Source organism: Lathamus discolor, chromosome 3 (genome assembly GCF_037157495.1).
Source record: "Lathamus discolor isolate bLatDis1 chromosome 3, bLatDis1.hap1, whole genome shotgun sequence".
NCBI classification, from domain to species: domain Eukaryota; kingdom Metazoa; phylum Chordata; class Aves; order Psittaciformes; family Psittacidae; genus Lathamus; species Lathamus discolor.
Window position 1 is genome coordinate 101,021,139 of NC_088886.1, and position 26,189 is coordinate 101,047,327.

A 26,189-nucleotide genomic window follows, 5' to 3' on the forward strand; every position below is an offset into this window, starting at 1 on the left:
CCTGATCCAAACTGACCAAAGAAGTACTCCATACCACAGCACGTCATGCCCAGGATGTAATTGAGAGTTACCCGGAAGGGCTAGTTCACTACAGGGTTGGACCAGGTATGGGTTGGTGCTCGGTCAGGTGGGGTGGGGCGAGTTATTGGTTGGCAGGTGGTGAGCAGTTGTATTCTCTTCCCTTGTTATTTCCCTTATAATTATTATTGTTGGTCGTAGCAGCAGTGATTTGTGTTGTACCTTAGTTACTAAACTGTTCTTATCTCAACCCGTGGGTGTTGCATTCTTTTCGATTCTCCTCTCCGTCCCTCCAGGAGCAGGGGGAGGGCAAGAAGAGGGGGAGTGAAAGAGCGACTGCATGATTTATGGCTGACTTTGTTTAAACCATGACATACTCTCAAATCTCCTGCTTTAATTTAAGGCCTCTGACTTGGATGTAAAGGTCGAGGATTGACAGTGACCATGTGCAGAAGTAGCAATGGCTAAGAGTTGGGGTTGTTGAGGGATAGGTGTGTTGGTAGGTGAAAAGTGTTACTTGTCAGGCACTAGATTGCTTCGTTAGTAATAAGGGAGTTTTTTCAGAAGCATAAATGGCAGGTGGGTAACTCTGTCCCACCCCAATCCGTTAGGAAAACCGTGCCCGAAAAGTCCTGTCTTGACTTCGAAATGGCAAACCGGGTAAGACCGATAGGAAGGGAACTGTTCGGAGCTGATTGCTGCCACCTTTAGGTGAGCTGGAAATCGTCTCCATGCTGTTACATGTTCTCCAAACTACCAGTTGCAAATGTAATTCCAAATTCCCTTAACCTCTAGAGATTTGGTGCATTGATCTAGTCCAAAACTCACCTTCATTGCATGCCCATGTGTTGAACTTGAAGTAACATTAAAAACAATATTGTACCAATGTCAAAATAAGTAATTGTAATAAAATTTGCAGGATGCAATTGTAAAGAACAGAAATGCTTGTTTGAGTTGATATTAAAATTTACTGTCTCTTGCCTTTGTTTTATTTTACTTGATATTAACTTCAAATAAATACACCAGTGTTGATGTTTACTTCAGTAGTGTATTTGCTTAATAGTCATGAGAAAAATCACAGAGAATCTTTTCTTTGCAACCTCTTTCTACTTAGCACTTCCCACCTGTCAAATATGTCTATTTGAATGCTTTTGGTATTTTGGTCTGTTTTAAGAGCATTAGAGAATAAAGGTTGTTCTGTAGTTCATTACAAGAGGACAGTTCTGAACATAATTGAAAAATAAAGATATGTTGCCAAAAATGAGCGGTGCAGTGTCTCTGACTATGGTATTTATAGGCAACCCATCACCATAGCAACTAAGTCTATGCTAAATAATTGCCAACAGATTTGTTCCTTTTTTTTTTTTTGTCGGGGGTTTTTTCCTTCTTTTAACTTGTATAATATGTCTAGTCTTGACTATAGTTTTAAATCTAACAATTGTGTATACATATACATGTTTGCACACTGCATTTGGAAGATAAGCCAAGGGCCTCGCCATATATAATTCTAATTCTTGCAGAAGCATCTTCTGGATTCTAGGTGTCTACGGTTGCTGTTTTCTTACAAATGAAAAAACAGTGCAGAGCAGGTTTAATAAAGGCAGTTTTAGTGTTACAGTAAGATGTTGCTATCATGGAAAGCCAGACATCAGGAAAAAGAAAGTGTTTTCTGCAAAGCCAAAGCAATTTCTTGAAAGATATTAAATTTGTATTTAATAAGCAGCTACTTCCAGTAGTGGAATTGCCTGTTTTAGCTGTTTCACTCCATCAGCAGCACTTGGACATTGCCTTACTCTGTGGGGTTGCATTTCACCTGTGGGTTGGTTTGTAGGGTTTTTTTTGGGTTTTTTTTTGGCTCATTCTGTTGTGTGAAACAAATGTACAGACTTGCTTTGGAGGATTTACTGTCCTGTGGGCCATAGTCTGTGTGAACAACTAGTGAAGAAGCAACCTGCAGACCAATGGGTTTCAGCATCTTCATTCACTTTTTCAGTTGCTGATGACTGCTTGGAAATCTTCTCTTCATGCAGTCACCTCCACATCTGCTTCAGGAGCATTCTGGAGAATACTGGAGTGTTTTACAAAATTTGTGCTTTCTTATGAGGGAAGTGGCCTGCTTCTCCATTGTTTTGTTCTCCAGAAATGCTGTTTCATGAGCTTATTCTGTTTGTAACCCTATTCTTTGTGAAGAATCCCCTAGCCTATCATTCTGTTCTTAGCAGACAGAGAAACAAATTGTAAGAGTTTCCTCTGCATAATAAAGTCTTCGTTCTTAAAATGTGTGTAACTTGGTCTGGCTGAAGAGATCTAGTGAAGTAGCTATAAGTTGAACATCATCTTGCAAAGCTTTGCATTTGGGTTGAATAATGACAAGGTGAAGCCTTTGTGCTTCTGACTGACTTTAGTTTCATCTTGTTGGGAGATCAAATGGATTTATTTACTCTAGCAGCTAATGCATCTTGCTGCTTCAAAGAGCTGGTAACTGAAAGATCTCTGACTTCTAAGGTTTTATTTGTCAGAGACTTGTTCATATTGATACAGGTCATGAACCATAAGCATGAGGTCTCTAAAACACTAACTGCATTATATAGAATGTCAGTTACCCTAGAAACAGTGATAGTAGCAAGACCCGTAGCACAGAAGACCCTGTCATACAGTATTTTGAAATTAACAACAGTAACAGCAGTAACTTTGGAGCTGTATTATTCACACCTTTCAATACTATGAGCCATTTGTTACATTAAAACATGTATGTAAAACTGGATTTTCTGAATATGTTCTTTATTGTATTTGTGTAATTGTTCAAACATAGGTGTGGAATGGGTTAGGTGAAAAAGCCAGTTCAGAGCAGTTTTTCTGTTTCTGTGAATATCATATAGGAGTCTGTACAGACATGCAGTTTAAAAATTGGACTGAATCAATGAGATGGACCTAATTAAACAAACTAACTCACTTTACCAGGAATCAGACCTTCAGTGTTCAGTACCACTTCTTTGAAATCTATAAACTTACATATGTTCCTGAACTGGATGTGGAACATCTCTGCCAGTAAGAAGATAGACCCACTGAATATGGTGTGTTATGAAGTTTGTTAAACTTTGGTTCATTAGGGCATAAAATGTACATACATAGATTTCATTATCTCAATCCATGTAATTTATAGCTGTGATAAGTACTACGTCAATCAGTTATCTAATAGTAATCTTCTAAATGGCAGTATGTTCAAATTCCAAATATCTCTTAGTGCACTAAGTGAAAAGAGCTCTTCAAGCTTTTGGAGGTGATTCACTTGGGGTAATATCCTTGAAAGTGTCACCTTGTATTCTACCTAAGGACATGCTTATTAAGTTTAAGCTGCAGTTTTAAGTTCTGCTGGAGATGAAGATTTACGATCAAGGTTAGACTAAACCATGGCAATGTTGTCTTGGTTAGTATAATGGCAACGTACCTAATTGGGTTTTAAAGCACAGAAAGTACAATTTCTTGTTCACAGTATCTATCCCATTTAATATATATCAGAGAAGTCACGGGTGTAACATCTTAATCATTACTGCTCTTTACAGACAATTACTCTTCTACTGACTCATGTCCCCTCACATACAGTTTGTTCCTTTTCAAGCCACTTCCAGACTGTTAAACAGCCACACATCCCATTTGAAGTAAGTGTGTGGACTTTACATTGTAGCGTGTAGTTGTGTGACTTTTTTGTCAGTGTCTCCCATTACTCATTTTGGCATGCATATCCTAGTTTCTTTCCTTTCATGTCTACCAGTGACTCGCAAAAAAAGTGAATGAATTTGATTTTTTAAATTTTTCACCGATATTTGTTGAAGGTATGATTATTACAATAAACCAATTTCTTATTGCATGCTGAGAAATACTGAGCTATGTTTCCAAGAGTTAAATTTTATTCAACAACAGTTCTGCATGCTCGTGGTCATTAAATAGCAGTAAGTAGTTTGATAAAGTGTTTTTTCTAGTTTCATCATGAATGTTTCGGTTTAGTATGTTTAGTTGGTCGTCTGATTCTGTGCAATATAATTTGGAATACTTGGAAACTTGCGTAAAATTATTGCATGTAAACCTGTCTACCACAACTGAACTGAGAGAAATTTTAATCTACATATGCCTCAGTTTCATATTTCAAAATAATTCACATTTATGTTCCACTAGAAGAGAGCAAATTAGTGGAGTCTAGATTTCTTCAACTTCTCTGACCTTTGTGCAATGTAAAACATGAGGTACATAAGGATTAACTAGGTTTGATTTGGTTTGAAAATGAAATCATGTTATGTATGCTAAATGACAGTCTGTGCTGGGGAGCCCCACTGATTAGGAAACCTGATTTATCTGGATTTTGGCAATAAATTGTGTAAAAAAAAAAAAAAAAAATTTGTGTGAGTGAACAGCTATTGAGATATGTACTTTTAAATAAAAATACATACTGTTTGTATTGCATAATATCGAACAAGGGAGGCCTAAGAATTTAGTGGGATGAAAACAGCAACATTGTACAGATTTTTCTTTGAACTCTATAGAATTAAATCAAGTGATTATTTCTTGTTCCTAAATTGAGGCACTTTATCTTGAACAATGATTTTCCTGTGGAAAATTGGTTCAGTTTTAATAGTCCTGGGCAACCTCCTGTTGCTGACCCTGCTTGAGGGAAGGGGAGTGTATGTATGCGTAGATTTGGTAATCAAGTCTTCTATCCTCAGCCATTCTGTCACTCACTGGAATTAACTTTGCTAACTTGACAGGATTGGATTTTTCCCATAAACTCTTCCTTTTACAGTTTAACGAGGTAAATTGAGCTGCTTAAGGTGGCCATGAAATTTTATGGAGTAAAATTTGTCCATTGATTTACGACATGAATTGAATAGAGGTGATGGTTGGTTGTTTCTGTGCTTTGAATTAGCATTACGTGAGTCCCCGCTCCTTGAGAGGAGGTATGAGGGAAGTTTGAGATGGACGCTGCAACTTCTTTACTGCTTCTTTTTCATTATGCTTAGAAAATAAAACTGCACATAAACCCCTGACAAAATTAATGTCAGCTGAATTTGGTAACTTGTCTGTATGCTTTAAGGTTTTGAGAAAATGCTTTCTGGTGATTAAATCAGTCTGCACAATGTGAAGTTTCTAATAAATTTTTTGACGCAGTATAGCACAAAAAACTTGTAAAAATGTTTTCCTTAATTACATGGATCTTTACACTTTAAAAATTGAGATGGTTTTGTCTGGGAACATTGAGACCAGTAAAGGACCTTTAATTGATATTTTCAGATTAACAGCCCCTTATTGTAACAGTCCTTATGATAATAAGTTGATCAACATTATAAAAAATGGAGCCTTTTTGATCTCATAGTGAATTCTAAAATTTCCCTGTGTTCATGTGGAAATAATAGCATTTGTTGTCTTAAATTTTAATTCTTATTACCCAAGCAAAATATGTGTCTCTTTATCAAGGTGGTATATGTGCCTATTCTTTACCAGCTTAAAATGTATCTTTGGTTTAAATTATGGGAGAGGTAAATGTCATGAAAGGACACAGCATACTACATTTGTTGGCAAGTGAAGCTGATTCTAAGTCCAAGTTTCTGTCTTGCTTTACATGTTTATTAAAACCATACATTTCAGTCATTTATCTAAACCTCTTATTCTGAGTGTTCAGTTATTCCTTCTCTCACTTCACCTTGATTTGTATAAATCCTCTGTATATACCAAGATCCTTCCTACGTCCATATTATTGTTATTTTCTAGAGCTACAAGAAAAACATCATGTTTTCTCTTGTTGAAATGGATAACATAAAAAAAGATTCAAAAACTAGTGTCATGGGTATTTCCAAGGGCATAGCAGTGCTACTGTAACAAAGAACAAATAATAAAATCCGCCATGGAGAGTTTTCAAGTCTATAAATTGAATAACTTCTATGAATATGATAATAGACCTATTGCATACCGAAGTGATTTGCATTGGTACAGCTACAGGTTTTTTTTGAAAAGTGTAGCTGAATATTGATTTGAATATGTTCATGATCTGAAAACATCGCTGTCAACTTTTTTCTATTCAGAAATTCTCATGCAGGAATTGCAAGAAAGCTGTGCTCATACAGATAGGTTAGAAATAAAGGCGGTGTGAAAGAGGCTGCATAGCTGAATATAAACATCTGAAAGGTGGAAAGTAAATTACTGTTTTTCACTTTAATATTAGAAATCTTTAGCAGAAGAGTTCAAACTCAACATAAAGATATGCCGCAGGATGTGCCTTTCTTTAAAAGCTTGTACTAAGCCTTGTACAGTTTTATTTTAGTAAGGCATGAACACTTTGAATTTTTAGCTTTTAACACGCTGTTGTGCGAACTAGATGAGCAAGCAGCCTGCAGGGTGCTGGAAGTCCAGAGCCTCAGGTTGGCTTCATGCATACTGGGATGAAATAAACTAGATGCTTGGCCCCTTCTTTAGCCATGCTCCCACTTTCCAGTAAGTGGCCATGTGGGTAGGCAGATGTCTCCTATACCCCTCTGGTAGAGTGGGATGTCCTTGCTACTGTAGCAAGACTTGTGGAGTATTGTAGCACTAATCTACAAGTTGGAGGCCAGCAGCGCTAGTTGCCACACTTGGGGCCTAAACATGAGGACATAAATCTTCAAAACCACTGTAACAATACATGTATGTATTTGCTATATTCATATGTTTTTAAAACGAGTGTAATTCTTGTTAACACTGTGTGCTACTGATTTATGCTTGTGCAAGTGAAGAGTATATTATGCCTTCCTTTTTGCTTATGCACCTGTGGCTAGATCAGGTTGTGTGCCTACAGTGTGTTATCTGTAGAGCTGAGCACTTTTTCTGCATGTGCATTCATGTAGTAAAGGCATGTAATGGCTGTGTGTATATATTAAATTTATGAAATGAGATTATAACCTGATTAAAATGGGCACAAATAGTAAAACTTGCTTTTTGGGGTGAATTCAATCTGTAGTAGAACAAAACAAACAAAAAAATGGACAAATGTTAATAAGAATAATCTTCCTAAAAAGGGAAAATAAAAAGCTTTGAAGTCATGAAATCATGACTTTGAATTATGCCTGCTGTAACACAAATACTAAGAAGAAAAGAATTATTCTTCAGTTTTAATTCATTTTTTGCAGTTTATAAGAAAAGCCTGTATCCTAAAGATATGTATTCAAATTTTGGTTGCCATTACTTGTTTCTGCATGGTCTTAAGCTAGTTAATCTATATTTTTCAGCTTCTAATCAGTAAAATATTTCAATAAACTTTTCTCTTAATGTGTGTGACACATCTGAAAGTTTTATTGTGCTTGTGTAACAGAACTCCCACTGTTGGCTTGACCTTGGTTGGTTTTTAAATACAGCTGCTTTGCAGTCTGCTAATTCAAACATATTTCAGGCTGAATTCGTACTTCCCAAGAATTAGCCCATTATGAAACTCAGTTACTTCAGCAAAAATATATTCCTATAATACGGAACAATTCAGCAATAGAGTGAAACCTCATTCATGCCTTAAAGAATTTAAATGCTGACTTAAGGAATTTAAGTGCTGACTTCAAATGCAATCTTCTAGCATCATGTATTTTGAAACTTGTAGATAAAAGATTGGTTTAATAGAGTCGTGCCTTTTCTTGTCTTATCTAACAGAATGTGGATACAGATCATAGTGTCTATTCAGTGTGATATGCCTATACAAAACCATAAAAGACAAACACAGCTGCAAAAAAGCTCCTGCCTTTGAGCGATTAGGTCAGATGTATAGTACTCAATCATGAAGAAAATCAGATGCAGAAGGTAACTGAGAAAGTTAAGTACTGCTCCATTTCGGGAGTATAGTATCAATGTAAGTTAGCTGGAAGGTGCCTTTCTGTTATAAATGCTGTACTTGTGTATGATGTGACTGTTGTGCTACTTTGTGTGTGAATTCAGGGAGCTTTCAGTAAAAAAAAAAAAGGCATGAGAGGAGTCTGAAAACATACTAGCAAGTACTTTGTTGACTTTGTATTGGGATGTCACTTTACTGACACAGTTGTGCTATTACAGTACTTTTGCCTCTGGTGCTAAAACTGTATATTTGACGTCCAAGGTTTTATGGTCTTCTGGGGAAAAAAGTATTATGGTAGAGTAAGGTTAATTCTCTGAATTTACAAGACAGTGGTTTAGAGAATTGGTAGTGACCCTAATCCCACACTGGGGTTATTCTGCCAAAGATGGTCTAAGATTGAGACAAATCTGCAGGGCATGTTGTTGTACTGTTTTCTTTGAATGAGGTATTCAATACAGAATCAGCCCACTGGTAACCATAGCTGATACGTAGTGGCCTATAAATCTAAAACATCTTTGCCTTGTTAAGAGTCAGAGTTGGCTGCAGACCAGTGATCAAATCCCTGAGCAGGAAAGGAGTACAAGCTGCTAGTGAAGAAAGATGGCGTTGCCGTCTATAGCTGTGCAAGCCTAACAGAGCAGCTAAAGAGAGCTTGGAGATGCAGCTGATGAAGACAAAATAAACCTGGTTCTCCCAGGGCAGTTTTGCAGTGGGATACAGGATAGGAATGATAAGCAGCAGAAGCAGCTCCTGTTTTTAAGAAACCTGGTTGAGGAGCTGAACCTTTTTAGACCATTGCTGTCAGCTCAAATACTTAGAGGGCTGAAAGAAACTTGATTTAGTTTTATTAAAAGTTCATGGTGGCAAGGTAAAAGATTGGAACAGTTTCTTTTCCAAGCTATCATAGAGAAAAATCTCCTGAATACTGCCTTCGTGAGTGTAATCCTTCTGATCAGGCTGGTGCAAAGAGGGTGAGTGCCATAAATGTACTTGTTTTTGTGAGAATTATCTGAATTGAGATTCCTTTTCAGTGAATCAGCTGTTTAACTCTAGCTTCAGCATGGTTTGGCAGAGCAAATGGCACCAGATAGTGTCTGTCACTGACCAGCTGTAAGTTGTGCCTTACCACCAAGAGCAGGCAAATTCAGGAATGTTTCCAGGACTTACCCAGAAGGTCTCTGAGAAAATGCCAGCTCCCACATAGTGAGTTTATTTGCCTCTAGGTATGAACAGTGAAGGTGCCAGGGTTACTGTGTGCTGGGAAGCAGGGTAAAATGAACTATCCCATGGAAGGGATATTGAGGGCAGGGAAGTTATAACGAGTACAATTATCTGTAAGGTAACCACGGGTGGCAGTGCTCACTGCCAGACTCGTCATTTACTCTTTCTAGTTTATAGGTGCCAACTTGGTGAGCACTAAATGGTACAACGGTGGGTGTCATGCTTTACCCTCAGCCAGCAGCTAAGCCCAGCACAATGACTTGCTCACTCCCCCCCGGCCCGGAATGGGGGAGAGAATTGCGGTAACAATTAAAGACAAATGCCATCACTCTGAATGTCATCACATCATCTCCTTTCCCCCTCCCCACCCTCCCTGCTACTTTTTCTCTCAGCTTTGTGCTGGGCATGATGCCAAGTGATCTGGGATATCCCTTGGGTCAGCTGGGGTCAGCTGTTCCAGATGTGTCCCCTCCCAACTCTTGTGCACCCCCAGCCTACTGGCTGGTGGGGTGGTGTGAGAAGCAGGAAAGGCCTTGACTCCATGTAAGCACCGATCAGCAGACTAGTGAAAATATCCCTGAATTATCCACACTGTTTCTGGCACAAATCCCAGGTGCAGCCCATACTAGCTACTATGAAGAAAATGAACTCTATCCCAGCCAAAACCAGCACAGTGGTGTTGGTTGCGTAATTTTTTTACATCTCCAAAGAATCCTAAAGCTCTGTCCAAAATGGAAAGCTAAGTAGTAACAGCGCACTGGTCTTAGCAAATCCCAGCAGCTATTAGATGGTTGGCAATAGCTAAAGCTATGACTGGTGGTATCGTTTTATTGAGAGGCTTTCTTGGCCAGAACATGACGATTAATTCCCTCTATGTATTAAAAGAATCCTGGGGTCCTTAATTTCTCTTTGAAAGTCACTAAAGATAAGCAAAAGAGACCTTGTTTTAAGTACTTACCTGAAAGCCAGTACTTCTATCAGCACAGCAGAAGCTGTGCAACTTCCCCATGCTGTGTAGTGCAACAGCAGGAGTACTTTAAGTGCAGGCTTTTGTGAGGGTTTCCATGTATGATTTCCTTCTAGTTCAGCCAGAGTGCTGACACCTCTGAGATGATGTTGTTGATTAAGTGCTTAATACATTCTGTATCCGTACTGCCGGTGCTGCTGGATTCCTAATCCTGAAGAAGTGTGGGTAAAGTAAACTTGCTTGAAAGACAGTCTTTCTCTCACAAACTTTTGTAGCATACGTATAGGGTGTTGGGTTTTGTTTGTTTTTTTTTTTTTTTTAATAATGGTACTTGCAGGCTTCACTTAAACGCACTCCATTCTGCCAGCTCAGTGCTTGGAATACGATACTGAAAGAATGTTCAGTCTGCATTAGCAACAACAAAGCTGCCAAAATCATTATGTAAAAGAAATGGCAGCATACTGTGGGGTTTTAAACCCTGTTGGTTTTACATGAAGAAAATTTAAGGCAGATATGCTGTATGTGTTCAGAACACAAAGGGTTGAATACTTGCTGAATGACTAGATTGTGATACTGGAAAATGCCGTATCTAACGGGTGTGCATGTGATATTAGGTATTTCCCTATGGGTTTTAAGAAGGTTGTGGTTTTGGGGGTGGGGGTTGACATGAGGCATATGAATAGGTAAAGTTGCATTGTTTTGAATTGAAGGTTTGTGGTTTTACATTAAAGGTGCTTTGCTAGGAAGTTTACGTGGGCCTGATAACAGATGGGTTATTTCTGAAAGCCAAGATTAAAAACAATTGGGCAGAGTGCTTTCAAATGACACATCATGGAGAAATTGACATGATTTGATATTATTAATGTGTGCTATCTTCTTAGGCCCTTCAAGATGAAAAAAATCTTTACTCTTACCAACACGTCATTAAATCTATTTGAAAACTGGTTAAACAGGCAGTATTTGTAGAAAATGGCTTGTGATTCAGTTATTACTGAGTGCTTTTTTTTTTTTTCAGTTATTACTGAGGGCAATTTTTTTAGCAGTTGTGTGTATGTGCATGTTACTCTAAGTAGATAATTTGCAGCTTAAAGAGACCATGAAGCCCTGGATCAGTGTTTAAATTGAAAATAATTTTTTCTTCAGACAGCAGTAGGTGTTAGACCCTGGTTTTAGGTGTACTGGAAGGAAAATGTATCACTGGAAGGTGATTTTGTGCTCAAATATTAGAGGCTTATGTTCTGAAAACGTGTTAGGATTCTGAAGCTGTGGTCTATTTAGGAGCTGTGCTTTTCATCTGGATCAGTGTATTCTGAGAACAGTGCCTAAGTGCTTTTTCATTTTAGAAGAAATAAAATCTTTAATGAAAATCCTCTTAGTAACAACTATATAGCAAATAACAGCTGTTCACATTTACTGTTAAACTCTGTCTACAAACAAAAACTTGCAATCCAGTGGCAGTAAAAACAGAGCTCCTTTCTTATTGCTTCTTATTCTTACTTGAATAAGAAAATGAAGCTTCCAGCCTACTAATGCTCTTTGCCCTGCTCAGTGGGTGCTTATTATCTCAGTGGTGTCTGAAATTTATGGTAAAGATAGCCTACTTATCTTTATTGTGAGCCATACCATTTATGAGCTCTGCTGTGTGCTTTGCTCACTTTCATGCAGCAGAACTCCAAGAATAAAATGGTACCCCACTATGGCATTCTTGGCAGCTTGTAATGGGCTTGAGAGAGTTGCTCAAAATACAGTCTAAACAGGAAATGGATGTGTAAAGTGAGAAATAGCCTTAATTGTAAAAAGGATTTAGGGAATAATCTTCTTGGTAGTAACTACAGTCTGATGTCAACATTGCAAATACCTGCTAACTCAATTTAGAAGAGCAAATAATCAGTGAATTTGCAGACTTTTATGCCTTTTTCTAAAGCTGCAAACAAGTACATTCTACTTTTGAGAGAAGTGTGCTGGGGGGAGGGGAGTGGGGGTGGGAGTAACATCGGCTAGTCAAACCAAGTCAGTTTTGAGCCTTGTCGCAGAAGCCAGACTATGAACTTAGTTTAATTCTTGCAGAGAAGAGTGCAAATGTCCACATGTGCAAATGCTTCTTAATGTGATATGAAGAAAAGCTTTATTTTACTTGATTTAATATTGTTAGATTTGCTTTGTCATTGCTTATACGTTTTAGTAGCCAGGGACCTGTCGTGTGAAGAAAGGCTGAGAGGACTATATTTGTTCAGATTAGAGGAAAGAAGGCTCAGGGAAAACCTTATCACCATGTTCCGGTATTTAAAGTGTGGCTATAAAGAAGATGGAGGCTCCTTTTTTACAAGGAGTTATATGTAAAAGACGAGGAGTAATGGGTACAAGTTACCACTGGAGACACACAAGAGGAAAGTTTTTCACAATAAGAACAATCAGCCATTGAAAGAATCTCCCCAGAGAAGTGGTGGAGTCCCGAGTGCTGGACACTTCTAAGATTAGGCTGGACAGGGTGCTGAGACATCTAGTCTAGGTCATGCTTTGCCTAAACAGGTTAGACTAGATGACTACTGAGGTCCCTTCCAACCTGATATTCTGTTCTATGATTCAGTTTTCAGTCTGGGGAAAAAAGCAAATGGAGGATTTGGGAGGATGCGCACCAACATAGCTTGCTTTGGTGACTCTGAAGGCAAATTTTAGACTCTGCTACCCTTCTGCTTTTGTAAAAGGCAGAGCCCAATTTCTTGTTCCACTTAGCCTTACAGTGATTTTCAAAAGTATCAAAAAAGAAAAGGTAAGTTTTTACTGTCACTGAATTCTAGAGGATATGAGAGATGGGCAGCTCCTTGATATTTGATTCTCTGCTGTGGATAGTCCTTGGAAAGAAGCAGAGCACAAAAAAGGAGAATGTAATGAGCTAGCTCTGGATGTGCAGAAAAATAAAAAAATGGCATCTAAAAGTAGAAGGGTAGGTTTTACTTTCAAGAAGTGATATGGCATTCTGGAGAAAGGGGAGCTGTTCTGCAGTGTTCTCAACTCCTTTCTGCAGTTCTGAAAGCAATGTAACAAGATAATTTTTAAGGTAGTTTCAGTAGTGGAGACAAATAGGGATTAAGGCCTAGATAAAGCTAGCAGAAGCAGGGAACAAGGTAGAGATGAATTTTGGCAACTTTTGTTTTGCTACTCTTTCAGTAGCAGTGGCCACTTATGCTCAGCACCTCTTTTTGCTGGGAACGGCAATTGTTTCTACATGTGGTGTCTGACAGATCTGGCCAGCTGGCAGGGAAACACCTTTTCATGGGCTGAATGACCCTGTCCCCTTGAAGACTGAAGATGGATGCTGCATCTGCTGACCAAAGGAACAAGGGGTATTCTGTGACTTTGTTCTTTAGCTTGTATTTCTCCTAGCTGGAGCAGTGGGAAGGCTTGCCACACCATTACATGGCACTGGTTTGCCAAGAGTGGTTTTGTAAAATCCTCTCTTTTAAGTCTAATGAGGTTGGGGTGCTGCAGAATGGGGGAATATACATAGGAAAAGGTCGTGTTGCTGGGCCTTGGCTGTGCTTGTATCAAAGAATACTTTTAAAGTGGTTGATAATCTGTCAGGCATCATGATGAGATGCAAAGTAAACCAGAATCTCTTTGATTTCTTCACTGGTAAGGTTATCTGTATGCATGCCAGTCTTGTTTTTCTGTTCTTAGCCTTGGGCTTTGTACAGCTATTGATCTCTTTTCTTTTTTTTTTTTTTTTTTTTTTCCTGGGCTGGTTGTTACAACATTAATACATTAATGCTTATTCAGGTAAAGATATTTGTTATTTTCCCAAGACAGCCTCACAATTCATTAGGAATGTGATGGATTCCTGTGTGCTAATAATGACTGCATAATCCCAGCAAACAGGATGCCTTACAAACAGCAGGTTAGGTATTCACAGCTAGATCCACGGTCTATTATAGCAATTCCTTTTCTTCTCCACTGCAGTTAGCATTAGTATTCAAAAGCTGAAAGCATGTTGGTGGAAAGCTACCTAAATATTTATGAACTATTGTTAGGGTCAGAGTAACAAGGGCAGCAAATGAAATTAAAGATTTACCCCATGAAACAAACCAACTTATCAGTCACTCTTTGCCAAGTTACTTATGCTGTTTAAAGAAGAGATTTTCTCAGAAGGTTTTTTTTTTTTTTTTTTTTTTTTTTTAAGATAAACTTTAGTGTGAAATTTCACTTTAATGTCTGCATTTTTTCTTCCAACAAGATGAGCAGGTGGAGAAGACATTGCACAACTGACAAAGTTGGCTGTTGCATAGCTGGATTTCATAAGAACAGTACTCCACACCTTTTATCCCAGTATATCGAAGTCTTTACCAAACTTCAGGGTCATAAATGCCTCTGTATGAGCAAAGTAATGTGAGGAGAGAAACTGAGATGCAGCAACCTCAGAAAATTTGTATGGCAAGTCAGACTTTAGAATAGAAACCAAAAGTTGGGCAGACTTTGCGTTTAAACTTTGCAGTTAAACCTCAGGCTGGACAAGGAAGCTAGCTGTGCTGAGCAGTGAGCAAGCTGAGATTGTTTTACATTTTTCTGGATGGGCAAAAGCACCTGGATATCTTAGCATCTGCATTAAATGAGAAATGACACTCTTCTGTTTTGTGGAAGCATGACAGAACATATATTTGAAATGGAAATTGCCTTGCTTATTCAAATGAGAACCTCTGAGCACAGAAGCTTTGCTTTCATTATTTTGATTAGAAGCTAAGTATTTTGCAGTAGCAAGCAGATAGGAAAACAAATTGGAGGGGAAGAAAATATTTTTTTTCTTCAAAATATTATTGTGGTTTTTGGTGATTTTTTTTTTTTTGTTGTTGTTTTGGTTTTGTTGTGTGGTGGGGTTTTATGTTTTTTGCTTTGTTTTTTCTTTTTCTTGAGATAAATTTAAGTGATTGTCTAGTAAGGCTTCCACAAGGTGACAGCACAATGTGAATACATAAGTACATAACATAGAGAAAATGAGCTGAACTGTAAGTGGCTTTAATAAGCAGCATGCCAACTTTTTCTTTTGGACTTTAGCTATGGATTGCACAAAAACAAAAGACCAAGGAACTGACCTAGCATTAATGCATTTTCTAGTTTTCTCTTGAAGTAGTATTAAGTATTTAAGCAGAATTAGGTGGGACATTTTATTTCAGTAGAACAATGATGAATAAATAAAAAAACCCCAACTATTTGTGTAAAGTACATGCACATGTGAAAAATATCCTTTGGTTTGGCTAGGAAAATTCTAAGGTAGATTAGGACCTGTAAGAAGAAGTATATAATGTTCCAGTTAAATATTAAAATAGCAGTTATTTTGCCTAAGCAGTGCATGTGCCAACCTCATGAAGTTCAACCAAGCCAAGTGCAAGGTCCAGCACCTGGGTTGAGGCAATCCCAGGCACAGCTACAGGTCGGGTGGAGAAGAGATTCAGAGCAGCCCGGCAGAGAAGGACTTGGGGGTGTTGGTCGATGAGAAAATGAACATGAGCCGGCTTCAGTGTGCGCTCGCAGCCCAGAAAGCCAACCGTATCCTGGGCTGCATCAAAAGGAGCATGACCAGCAGGTCGAAGGAGGTGATCCTGCCCCTCTACTCTGCTCTTTTGAGACCTCACCTGGAGTATTGTGTGCAGTTCTGGTGTCCTCAACATAAAAAGGACATGGAACTGCTGGAACAAGTCCAGAGGAGGGCCACGAGGATGATCAGGGGACTGGAGCACCTCCCGTATGAAGACAGGCTGAGGAAGTTGGGGCTGTTCAGCCTGGAGAAGAGAAGGCTGCGTGGAGACGTCCTAGCATCCTTCCAGTATCTGAAGGGGGCTTACAGGGATGCTGGGGAGGGACTCTTCATTAGGGACTGTAGTGGTAGGACAAGGGGTAACAGATTAAAACCTTAAACAGGAGAAGTTTAGATTGGCTATAAGGAAGAAGTTCTTTCCTGTTAGGGTGGTGAGGAACTGGAACTGGTTGCCCAAGGCAGTTGTGAATGCTCCATCCTTGGTGGTGTTCAAGGCCAGGTTGGACAGAGCTTTGAGTGATATAGTTTAGTGTGAGGTGTCCCCATGGCAGGGGGTTGGAACTAGATGATCTTGAGGTCCTTTCCAGCCCTAACTATTCTATGATTCTATGTGTGTAACAATGTTAGTGCAGTCATGTTGTTTGGAATCAGCATTTGCATTTTGAAATGAAGCTGGTCTCTTTAGATGACTCACTAGAGTGGAGCTGTGTTGATAATAACCCAAAAGAGATTTTGGATATGCTTGTAGAAGACACATTCTTGTTTCTAATAGTGGAGTGCCTGGACAATAGCATTTGCAAATATTTCTGTTTACCAGTAATTTATGGTGGCTCTGTTTTCCAGAGGAATATGGCCACAGTGAAGGTGAAAGAAAAAAGAAACTGAAGAAAAGTGCAAAGTGATTTTATTTCTTATTAAAAATTTTTGCCTTATAAGGCCAAAGGATTTACAGACAGGATCTGAAATTTATTGTCTTTAGATGAGGTCGCTGCTGTTGTGTGTCCTGTCCCCGAGGAGCAGAGTAGCTGCAGTTTTACTAAATCCACAACAGCTTCAGGCTCAGCATTGCCCAAAATCAAATCAACAAAGAAATGAATATTATTTTTTTTGGATTCTTAGCCTGAAAAGAATCTTGACCTGAAGAACAGTTCTGTTGCCTAGTCACTAAAAAAAACCTCTGACATGTAGGCACTCCAGTCTCTTTGGCTCATTAATATTGGGCTGACGTTATGTATCTTGTGTGGCCAGTGTAGAAATTCCAAGAACTTCACCAGCTTCAGAGCATCCCCCCACTTATTTAGCATTCATAGTCATGCCTGTATAAACAGAGTCTTTATTCTGTATTTTACTTAAACTGTATGATCTTTTCCCCAGTGAGAAGGAAGGAGCACGCAGCCACAGATGCCCGAGTGAAATATTCCTCTTACTGCCCTGTGAAAAAATTTCTGAAAAGTCCCTACCAGTTAAGAATTTTAGATGAAGATATTTGTCAGTAAAGATCATTAATAATAAATGTTCATGATTTTTTTATTAAAGGTTGAGCTTGAGATATATGATTTCCTCAACATTTGAACCCTGTATAATATCTAATGGAAAGTGTCTTTGTTTCTCCCACTTAAAATTAAAGACATCAGGCATTTCACAGCTGTTTATTTTGCTTAGAGGAGATTATTTTCCCTGTGAAATAGATACTTCAGAGTTTGTGTTTCCCTCGCTCTACATTTACCTGCCAAGGCAGGGTTACTTACAGCAGGTTATGCAGGAATGCATCCAGGTGGGTTTTGAATGTCTCCAGAGAGGGCGACTCCACAACCACCCTTGGCAGCCTGTTCCAGTGCTTTGGCCCCCTCAAGGTTCAAGTTCAAAGTAAAGAAGTTCTTCCTCATGTTGAGGTGAAACTTTCTGTTTCAGTTTATGGCCATTGCTCCTCTTCCTGTTGCTGGGGACCACTGAAAAGAGTCTGGCACCACCCTCCTGGCACCCGCCTTTGAGATATTGATATGCATTGATGAGATCCTCTCAGTTTCCTTTCCTCTAGACTAAACAGGCCCAGCTCCCACAGTCTCTTTTCATAAGAGAGTTGCTCCAGACCTCAGTCGTCTTTGTGGCTGGCTGCTGGACGCTCTCCAGTAGCTTCTTGTCTGTCTTGTACTGAGGAGCCCAGCACTGGACAGAGTACTCCAGATGTAGCCTCACTAGGGTTGAGTGGAGGTGTCTTCTATTACCAGGACACCCACCTGATTCAGCAGCTGCCCCACGTTTTCCCTAATCATACTTTTACTGCTGATGCACTTGTAGAAGCCTTTGTATACAAGGGCACATTGTGAAAAGATGGATTCAGGCAGGTCATGCGGACCCCAAACTATACAATCTTGGTTAAAACATAATTCCTCGGGATGACAGGGGAGTTAGGGATGTTGTCAGGTATGTTGTAGCTCTACAGGACATAATACTGATTTTGAGTAGCAGTCTGTCTAGAAAGATGCATGTGGATGTGGAGTGCATATTCCTTGCTTTACTTTTTTAATAGAAAGCGTAAATGCAAGCTAGAATACAGTGCTGCACATATTTTAAAATGTATGTATACCCTGTGTTTGCTTATCTGTTTTTCACAGTGTGGGCTGTGGGATAAGCTATACCTTTCATACTCTGTCAGTCATTTTGGACAAACTCCTTTTGTATGAAAGACTCCTGAGGACTTTTCCTGCTGTTGTAGAGAGTGCCTAGGTGTCAGAAATCACTATTGAAGTTGAAGGGGACTCAGCATTCCCAGTACTGTGGGTAGTGTGTTATATACTTACACTCTGATATTTGAATTAGCTGTTGTTAAAAGAGATACTTTCCTAAGAGGTACATAAAAGTTTTGGCCTATGTATATATGTATTCTTGCCTGTATATATAGAGACGCTTTCTTTTTTGGTTTTTTTTTTTTTTTTTAAGCAGCTTTGGAAGAATTCTGGTTGTTTTTATATATAATAAATTAAATGCAATTTTTGTTCCATTCGTATCCTCAGGTTTCATTTATTATAGAAACATGTCTGACTTCCCTGAGCTGGTAGACTTGAAGGAGAGAGAAAATGAAGATATATTGACTATCTTGATATGATACTTAGAAGTATACAGTATTTCTCTGTCAGCAGGATTTTGGTTTCCATAATGCATCTGTATTTTTTCTGGCTTCCCTATAGAAAGGTAGTCAGTCACAAGAAAAAATGGTTTTACATGCAAGTGCATTTCTTACATGGTGGTGATTACTAAAGGTTGTATTAAGCAGTAGAGGAATGAAGTGTTGTCTGCTATTCATGCTATGTAGGATAACTCTTATAGTTCCCCAGGGTTAGTGGGGGCCTTCCCATGTGGAACTGCAGTGTGGAAATGGCCTCAGAGTATGGATTTCTTTTTTTTTTTTTCCTTGGAGTTGAAGGCAGTGAATTGTAGAATGGTTTGGTTTGGAAGGGACCTTAAAGATCATCTAGTCCCTGTCCATGGCAGGGGAAGTGGAACAACTTCCACTAGACCAGGTTGCTCAAAAGCCCATCCAACCTGGCCTTGAACACTGCCAGGGATGGGGCAGCCAAAACTTCCTTGGGCAACCTGTTCCAATGCCTCACCACCCAGATCATTAAAGAATTGTTTATATCTAGCTTAAATCTACCCTCTTTCATTTCAAAACTGTTACCTCTACCCTAGATCCCTTGTAAAAAGTTCCTCTCCAGTTTTCGTGTAGGTGCCCTTGGAAGGCTGCTATAAAGTCTCTGAAGTCTAATCTCCAGGTTGAACAAGCCCAACTCTCTCAGCCTGTCTTCACAGGAGAGGTGCTTCTCCCCTCTGATCATCTTTGGAGCCCTCCTCTGGACTCACTGCAACAGGTCCATGTCCTTCTTGTGTTTGGGGCCCCAGAGCTGAACGCTGTACTCCAGGTAGGGTCTCATGAGAGAGAAGTAGAGGGGGGTAATTGCTTCCTTTGAACTGCTGGTCTCACTTCTTTTGATGCAGCCCAGCATACGGTTGGCTTTCCTGGCTGCAAGTGCACAATGCTGGGTCCTGTTGAGCTTTTTGTCAGCCAATGCCCTCAAGTCTTTCTCCTCAGGGCTGCTCTCAGTCCGTTCTATGCGCAACCTGTATTTGTTTGCCTCTGTCTTTACTCCTGCAGACTCTCCCCGAGGGCCCCGGATTTCTATAGCCCCAGAAGGAGTCAGGACAAAGGAGGAGTTTGCTTTGGTAGATGAGGATTGGGTTAGGGATCAGCTATGCAAACTGGACATCTGTAAATCGATGGGTCCGGATGGAATGCACCCACGGGTGCTGAGGGAGCTGGCGGAGGTCATTGCTAGGCCACTTTCCATCATCTTTGGTAAGTCGTGGGAAATGTGCGAGGTGCCTGAGGATTGGCGGATGGCAAAGGTCACACCAATCTATAAGAAGGGCAAGAAGGAGGACCCGGGTAATTATAGACCGGTCAGCCTTACCTCCATCCCTGGAAAGATGATGGAACAACTTATTCTTGACTCCATCACTAGGCATATCAAGGATGAGGGGGTCATTAAGAACAGCCAACATGGTTTTATGAGGGGGAAGTCATGTATGACCAACCTTATAGCCTTCTATGAGGAAGTGACTAGGTGGAGGGATGATGGTAGAGCGGTAGATGTGGTTTTTCTTGATTTCAGTAAGGCATTTGATACTGTCTCCCACAGCATCCTCATAGATAAGCTGAGGAAGTGTGGGCTTGACGATCAAGTAGTGAGGTGGATCGAGAACTGGTTGAAAGGAAGAAGGCAGAGAGTTGTGGTCAATGGCGCAGAATCTAGCTGGAGGTCTGTGACTAGTGGAGTTCCTCAGGGGTCGGTGCTGGGACCGGTGCTGTTTAATATTTTCATCAATGACCTGGATGAGGGAACTGAGTGCACCCTCAGCAAGTTTGCTGACGACACAAAACTGGGAGGAGTGGCTGACACACCAGAGGACTGTGCTGCCATTCAGCGAGACCTGGACAGGCTGGAGAGTTGGGCGGGGAGAAACTTGATGAAATTTAACAAGGGCAAGTGTAGAGTCTTGCATCTGGGGAAGAACAACCCCATGTACCAGTACAGGTTGGGGGTTGACCTGCTGGAAAGTAGCGAAGGGGAAAGGGACCTGGGGGTCCTGGTGGATAGGGGGATGACCATGAGCCAGCAATGTGCTCTTGTGGCCAAGAAGGCAAATGGCATCTTAGGGTGCATTAGAAAGGGAGTGGTTAGTAGGTCAAGAGAGGTTCTCCTCCCCCTCTACTCAGCCTTGGTGAGGCCGCATCTGGAATATTGCGTCCAGTTCTGGGCCCCTCAATTCAAGAAGGACAGGGAATTGCTTGAAGGAGTCCAGCGCAGAGCCACAAAGATGATTAAGGGAGTGGAACATCTCCCTTATGAGGAGAGGCTGAGGGAGCTGGGTCTCTTTAGCTTGCAAAAGAGGAGACTGAGGGGTGACCTCATCAATGTTTACAAATATGTGAAGGGTAGGTGTCAGGATGATGGAGCTAGGCTTTTTTCAGTGATATCCAGTGATAGGACAAGGGGCAATGGGTGTAAACTGGAACATAGGAAGTTCCACGTTAACATCAGGAAGAACTTCTTTACTGTAAGAGTGACAGAGCACTGGAACAGGCTGCCCAGGGGGGTTGTGGAGTCTCCTACACTGGAGATATTCAAGGCCCGCCTGGACAAGTTCCTGTGTGATGTACTGTAGGTTACCCTGCTCTTGCAGGGGGGTTGGACTAGATGATCTTTTTAGGTCCCTTCCAACCCTTGGGATTCTGTGATTCTGTGTTTAAGGTTGTCCTGACCTAGGTGCAGGATGTTGTACTTGATCTTGTTGGACTACATGAGGGTTACACAGGCCCATTTCTCAAGCCTGTCAAGGTCACTCTGGATGGCATCCCTTGACTGTATCGCACAGCTTGGTGTCATAGGTAAACCTGCTGAGGGTACACTGGATCCCACTGTCCATGTTTCCGACAAAGATGTTAAACAGCACTGGTCCCAGTACAGCTCATTGTACGCTGTATTGTAGGAACACTACTCATCACTGGTCTCCACTTGGACATGGAGCTGTTGTCCTCAAGTATTTGAGAATGACCATCCAGCCATTTCCTTATCCACCGAGTGGTCCATCCATCAAATCCGTGTCCATCCACTTCAGAGATGAGGGTGCTGTGTGGGACAATGTCAAATGCTTTGCACAAGTCTAGGCAGATGATGTCAGTTGCTCTTCCTGTACCCAGCAATGCTGTATCCCCATTGCAGAAGGCCACCAAATTTATTAGGCATTATCTGCCATTAGTGAAGCCATGTTGGCTGCCACCAATCACTTCCTTATTTTCCATGTGCCTTAGTGTTATTTCAGAAGGATCTGCTCCATGATCTTCTGAAGACAGCCCACATTTTCCCTAGTCTCTTTTTATCACTGGTGAAGCTTTTCTTGTTGCCCTTGGTATCCCTGGCCAGATTTAATTCTGTTGGGGTTTTAGCTTTCCTAACCTGATCCCTGGCTTCTTGAACAATTTCTTTGTGTTCTTCCGTGGCTAACTGTGCGTGCTTTCACCCTGTGTAGGCTTCCTTTTTATGCTGGAGCTTGTCCAGGAGCTAATTGTTCATCCATGCTGGCCTTTTAGCGCTCTTGCCTGATTTCCTCTTTGTTGGGATGCAGCACTCTTGAGCTTGGTTGGAAGTGATCCTTGAATATTAAGCAGCTGTCTTGGGCACCTCTTTCCTTCAGAGGTTTATCCTCTCTACTCAGCAGATCCCTGAAGAGGCCAAAGTCTGCTCTCTTGAAGTCCAGCACAGTAAGCTGGCTGCATATAATTAAATGTGTGCAGGACTAGCTTAGCTAATCAAGCTGTCTTGTGTTTGCCAGTGCATGTAGCCTACCAATCAGGAAGACAATAGCAGAGACGATGGCTTCTTTCTGCCAACAGGGAACTTGGCTTTTAACTGCGTTACCAGTAGTGCTTCAGGAGTTGTCCTTTGGAGTGATGTTTGGGAAACAGCCCTATGGGGTGCAGAGTTGCCCTGGTCTCTGTGCTGCATTACTGCTGTGGTTGATTTCCATACTGGCTTACTGAGACAGTTAGAGGCATCATCTCCTGAGGATGTGATTTGCATTTTGTGTTTAATTAAAGCATGACAGTTTATGCCAGGGGTTGCTAAAATGTATCATGGAATGCTTTTTGCCAGATACTGGGATTTTATGGAGACTTGGAAACTCATTAGTAGAGAATTGTATTCATAATAAGTGTGCAGCCTCTTTTGAAGGCCCATTGAGTTTGGCCTTGTTTTCTTTCTGGTTTCTCCCTCACAGGGTTATTTCAGCCTCACGTAATGCTGTTGGAAATACCCTGCTCAGTGCCAGAACTATTCGAGAAACCGAGCACTAAAGAAACTAATGTTTCTTTACTAAGGAGCTGCTCCAGGGGACTGTTAATGAGATTGAAACATGTGACCTAGTGTGGAGGAGGTCCTCCATTTGATCAAGTTTTAGCCATCTGATAAGCAGTTAGGTGGCCTGTAAGATATGAAGAAGGTATTTTATCCTACTTGTTAGGATTTTTTACATGACACCTATGCATACCTTGTGATACTGATGACTGACAGACTCAAATGAGAAGTCAAATATTAAATAGGAACAATCATGTGGATAACTGTGCATAAATACTTTGTACAGTGGGTCAGTATTCATAACAACACACAATTATTTATCACCTTTGTGAACTGCATGACAAACATCACTTTGAAATCAGCTGTTAGCAAATGAATCCACTCAAAGTATTTGCCAGTATTAATTAAGCATGAAAAGAAATATCATTTTTACATCCTTAAAACGTCATGCCACCTGAAATTGAAGCAGGTTGTTTTTTGTACAGAGGTTTACCAGGAGTCAGATAGAATCTACCATTCTCTTAAATACGAGGCAGTGTCACCAAGATGGGGATCACTTTGGTCTTTGTCCTGATTATGTTGTAAGAAATGGTTAACCACTTCATCAGTGTACTGCAGAGCTTCTCTTCAGAGATAGGCATGGTTGGTCAATCAGCCCTGCCCATGAGAAATGAATGTGGAGATGCAGAGTTGTTAGAATTATTCAAAATCCTATTCTTCATCAAAAATTGAGCTAAAATGGTGCTAAGAAGTGACATTTTCATGTGCATGAATTGACGCTCTTCAGAAGTCCTTTCTTTCACAAAGTCAGAGAAGGCAACAGAATTCCCGTTGAGGGTGAAGGAGCAGGAAATGAGGATCAGAGACTGGGAAACTATTAGTGAAGTGTTTGTGGTAGGCTTCACTCATGATTACCCACAGACATCCAAAATGTCATTTGTTTCATTGTGTTTGGGTCGTTTTGTTGTTGATTTTTTTTTTTTTTTTTTACTCCAGACAACCCTGCGTTGTTTGTGGAGCTGTGGAATAATGTTAATACAGCTCTCTACTGCCTACCTGATGATGCTGAAGGGTTTACCTTGAACCCAGAGAATGGAAACAAATCTCCACTCTACAGAATGGATTAGGCTAATTTGTCCTAGTCCATGCAGTCCTATGCAAGACATAAAACGCTAGCAGTTAGGGCAGCTTGGACTATATTAAACTCTTGTTTAGTTTCAGATAATTAACAATGGATTCCACTATGAGATTCATCCTTGTGTGTTGAACCGAGGAGGTCTGAGTTAAACAATATCTTATGATTTTCCTTTACTTTGTATGTATTTACAGTTTATGACTTTCAGTCTTGTTTTAACCTTAAACTGTTAAATTATTTATTGATTACTCTTTGATGAAGCTTGTTTAGCTGTACAAGGAATAAGGCCCCTTAAAGACTGCCCCTCAGGGTGACTTTTTTTTGAAGCTCAGGGAGAAGCTAGTTTGGACCTGATTATGGAACAAAGAGAGGGGGGAGGTCATAGAGGGAAATGCTGCTATTGTTAACTTATTCTCTTGTACTTTGTGTACTTCTGTACGCAAGAATTGTACAGTAAATGGTGCATTTTGAGTGAAGTTTAGTGAGGCCTCATTCCTACCTTGTCATAGAATCATAGAATAGTTAGGGCTGGAAAGGACCTCAAGATCATCCAGTTCCACCCCCCCTGCCATGAGCAGGGACACCTCACACTAAACTATCCCACCCAAGGCTTCATCCAGCCTGGCTCTGAACACCGCCAGGGATGGAGCACTCACAACCTCCCTGTCCTTTTAAGTCATTGGCAGTCTCCTACCAAGTCTTGGCAAAGCATGGGCAAAGCTCTTGCTCCACTCCCTTGGGCTGTGCTGCTGCCTGGCAGATTCTGTTCTGCAGCCAGCATGACTGTAGGATTTTTCTAAACTGAAGCAGACTGCAAAACATGAAGTTAAAAACTAATTTCTAATGACTTATTTTATACAAAAGAGCCACGTAGCATTTAATAGATGCTTTAGTAGAAAGATGAGATGACCCATCACAGAGAAGTTTATTCTGCTCCTAAATACACGATTAATTTTAAATTTGAATTGTATATTTTTTACCTAAAGTGTGACTTGGGGGAGTTATGGTTTTACCTATCACAAGTAGTAAATATTCATGCTTTTATGTGAATTTCAGATTGTACCGAGGTAATTTCTTTTGTAAATAATAATAACCATATAGCTCATTTCTTATTCTGTTCTTGTACTAGACTTCTCGTGCAGTAAATCTTATGCAGGACTGTGATTTCCTGTTGATGCTGAATGTAATGTAATGACCTGCTGTGCTCATTCATGGACATCCAGAAATAAATAAATCAAAGGAAACTGTGTGTTAAAATTTAGATTCAGCATAATTACTAATACCTTATTATGAATTACTTTGTGCTATTTCTTGCAATCGAAAGTTATGAAAGATGTGGATTTTAATCAGTTTCTGTTGGAGAGGGTTATTAATAAAAATCTTCAGGGATTAAAGAAACAGAGAAGAAGAGATTATAGTTCTGCTATTGAAGCCTCATTTAAAAAAAATTCTTTGTATTTTCATCAAATATACAGTGTAACCTGTGGAGACATGATGACAGAACAAATAGCATCCACGGAATGTCCTTGGTAGCACTGTGTACCTATTCTAAGATTTTATTTTTTGAGTTGTATCTGGTTATATTACATATTCCGATGTTATATCACAGCCTATTACATAACCTAAAGCCCTCAAAATGAGAAAAGGGGTGGAGGACCAAGCAGAAGTGGACTGAAATTCAGCAGTTTCACATTTTTTTGTGTGTAACTGCAAGTGGTCAGAAAAGCAGGCAGACTTAGCAAACTTAGCAGCTGCAGTACTAGAAATTTTCAATGATGGAGCAGAATTGCAAATGAGATATTTAGGAAATTGTTGCATGAGCTTTTAAATAGACAATACTCATAGCATGTATTCAACCAAATTAAAATATAGAAAATAAAATTAGAATCAGATTATACTTAGTATTTTCTGAAATGACATTTTGAAACCATAGATTCTGTATGTAGTACTGCTTTATTTCTCTCCCTCTCTCCAAATCAGTGGAATTTCTCTAATAATATAACTTCTTCAGAATTGCCTTTTTTAACTACTGTAGTCTTGTACTTCTGGTTCGTTATTTAAAAACCAGGCGG

At 40.0% G+C, this 26,189-nt stretch overlaps 1 protein-coding gene across 2 annotated transcripts in view; it reads left to right on the forward strand.

The window, feature by feature from the left end:
- Window positions 1-26,189, forward strand: part of GRID1 (glutamate ionotropic receptor delta type subunit 1) — a 539,323-nt gene that overhangs the window by 156,619 nt on the left and 356,515 nt on the right. The gene's annotated exons all lie outside the window — the stretch shown is intronic.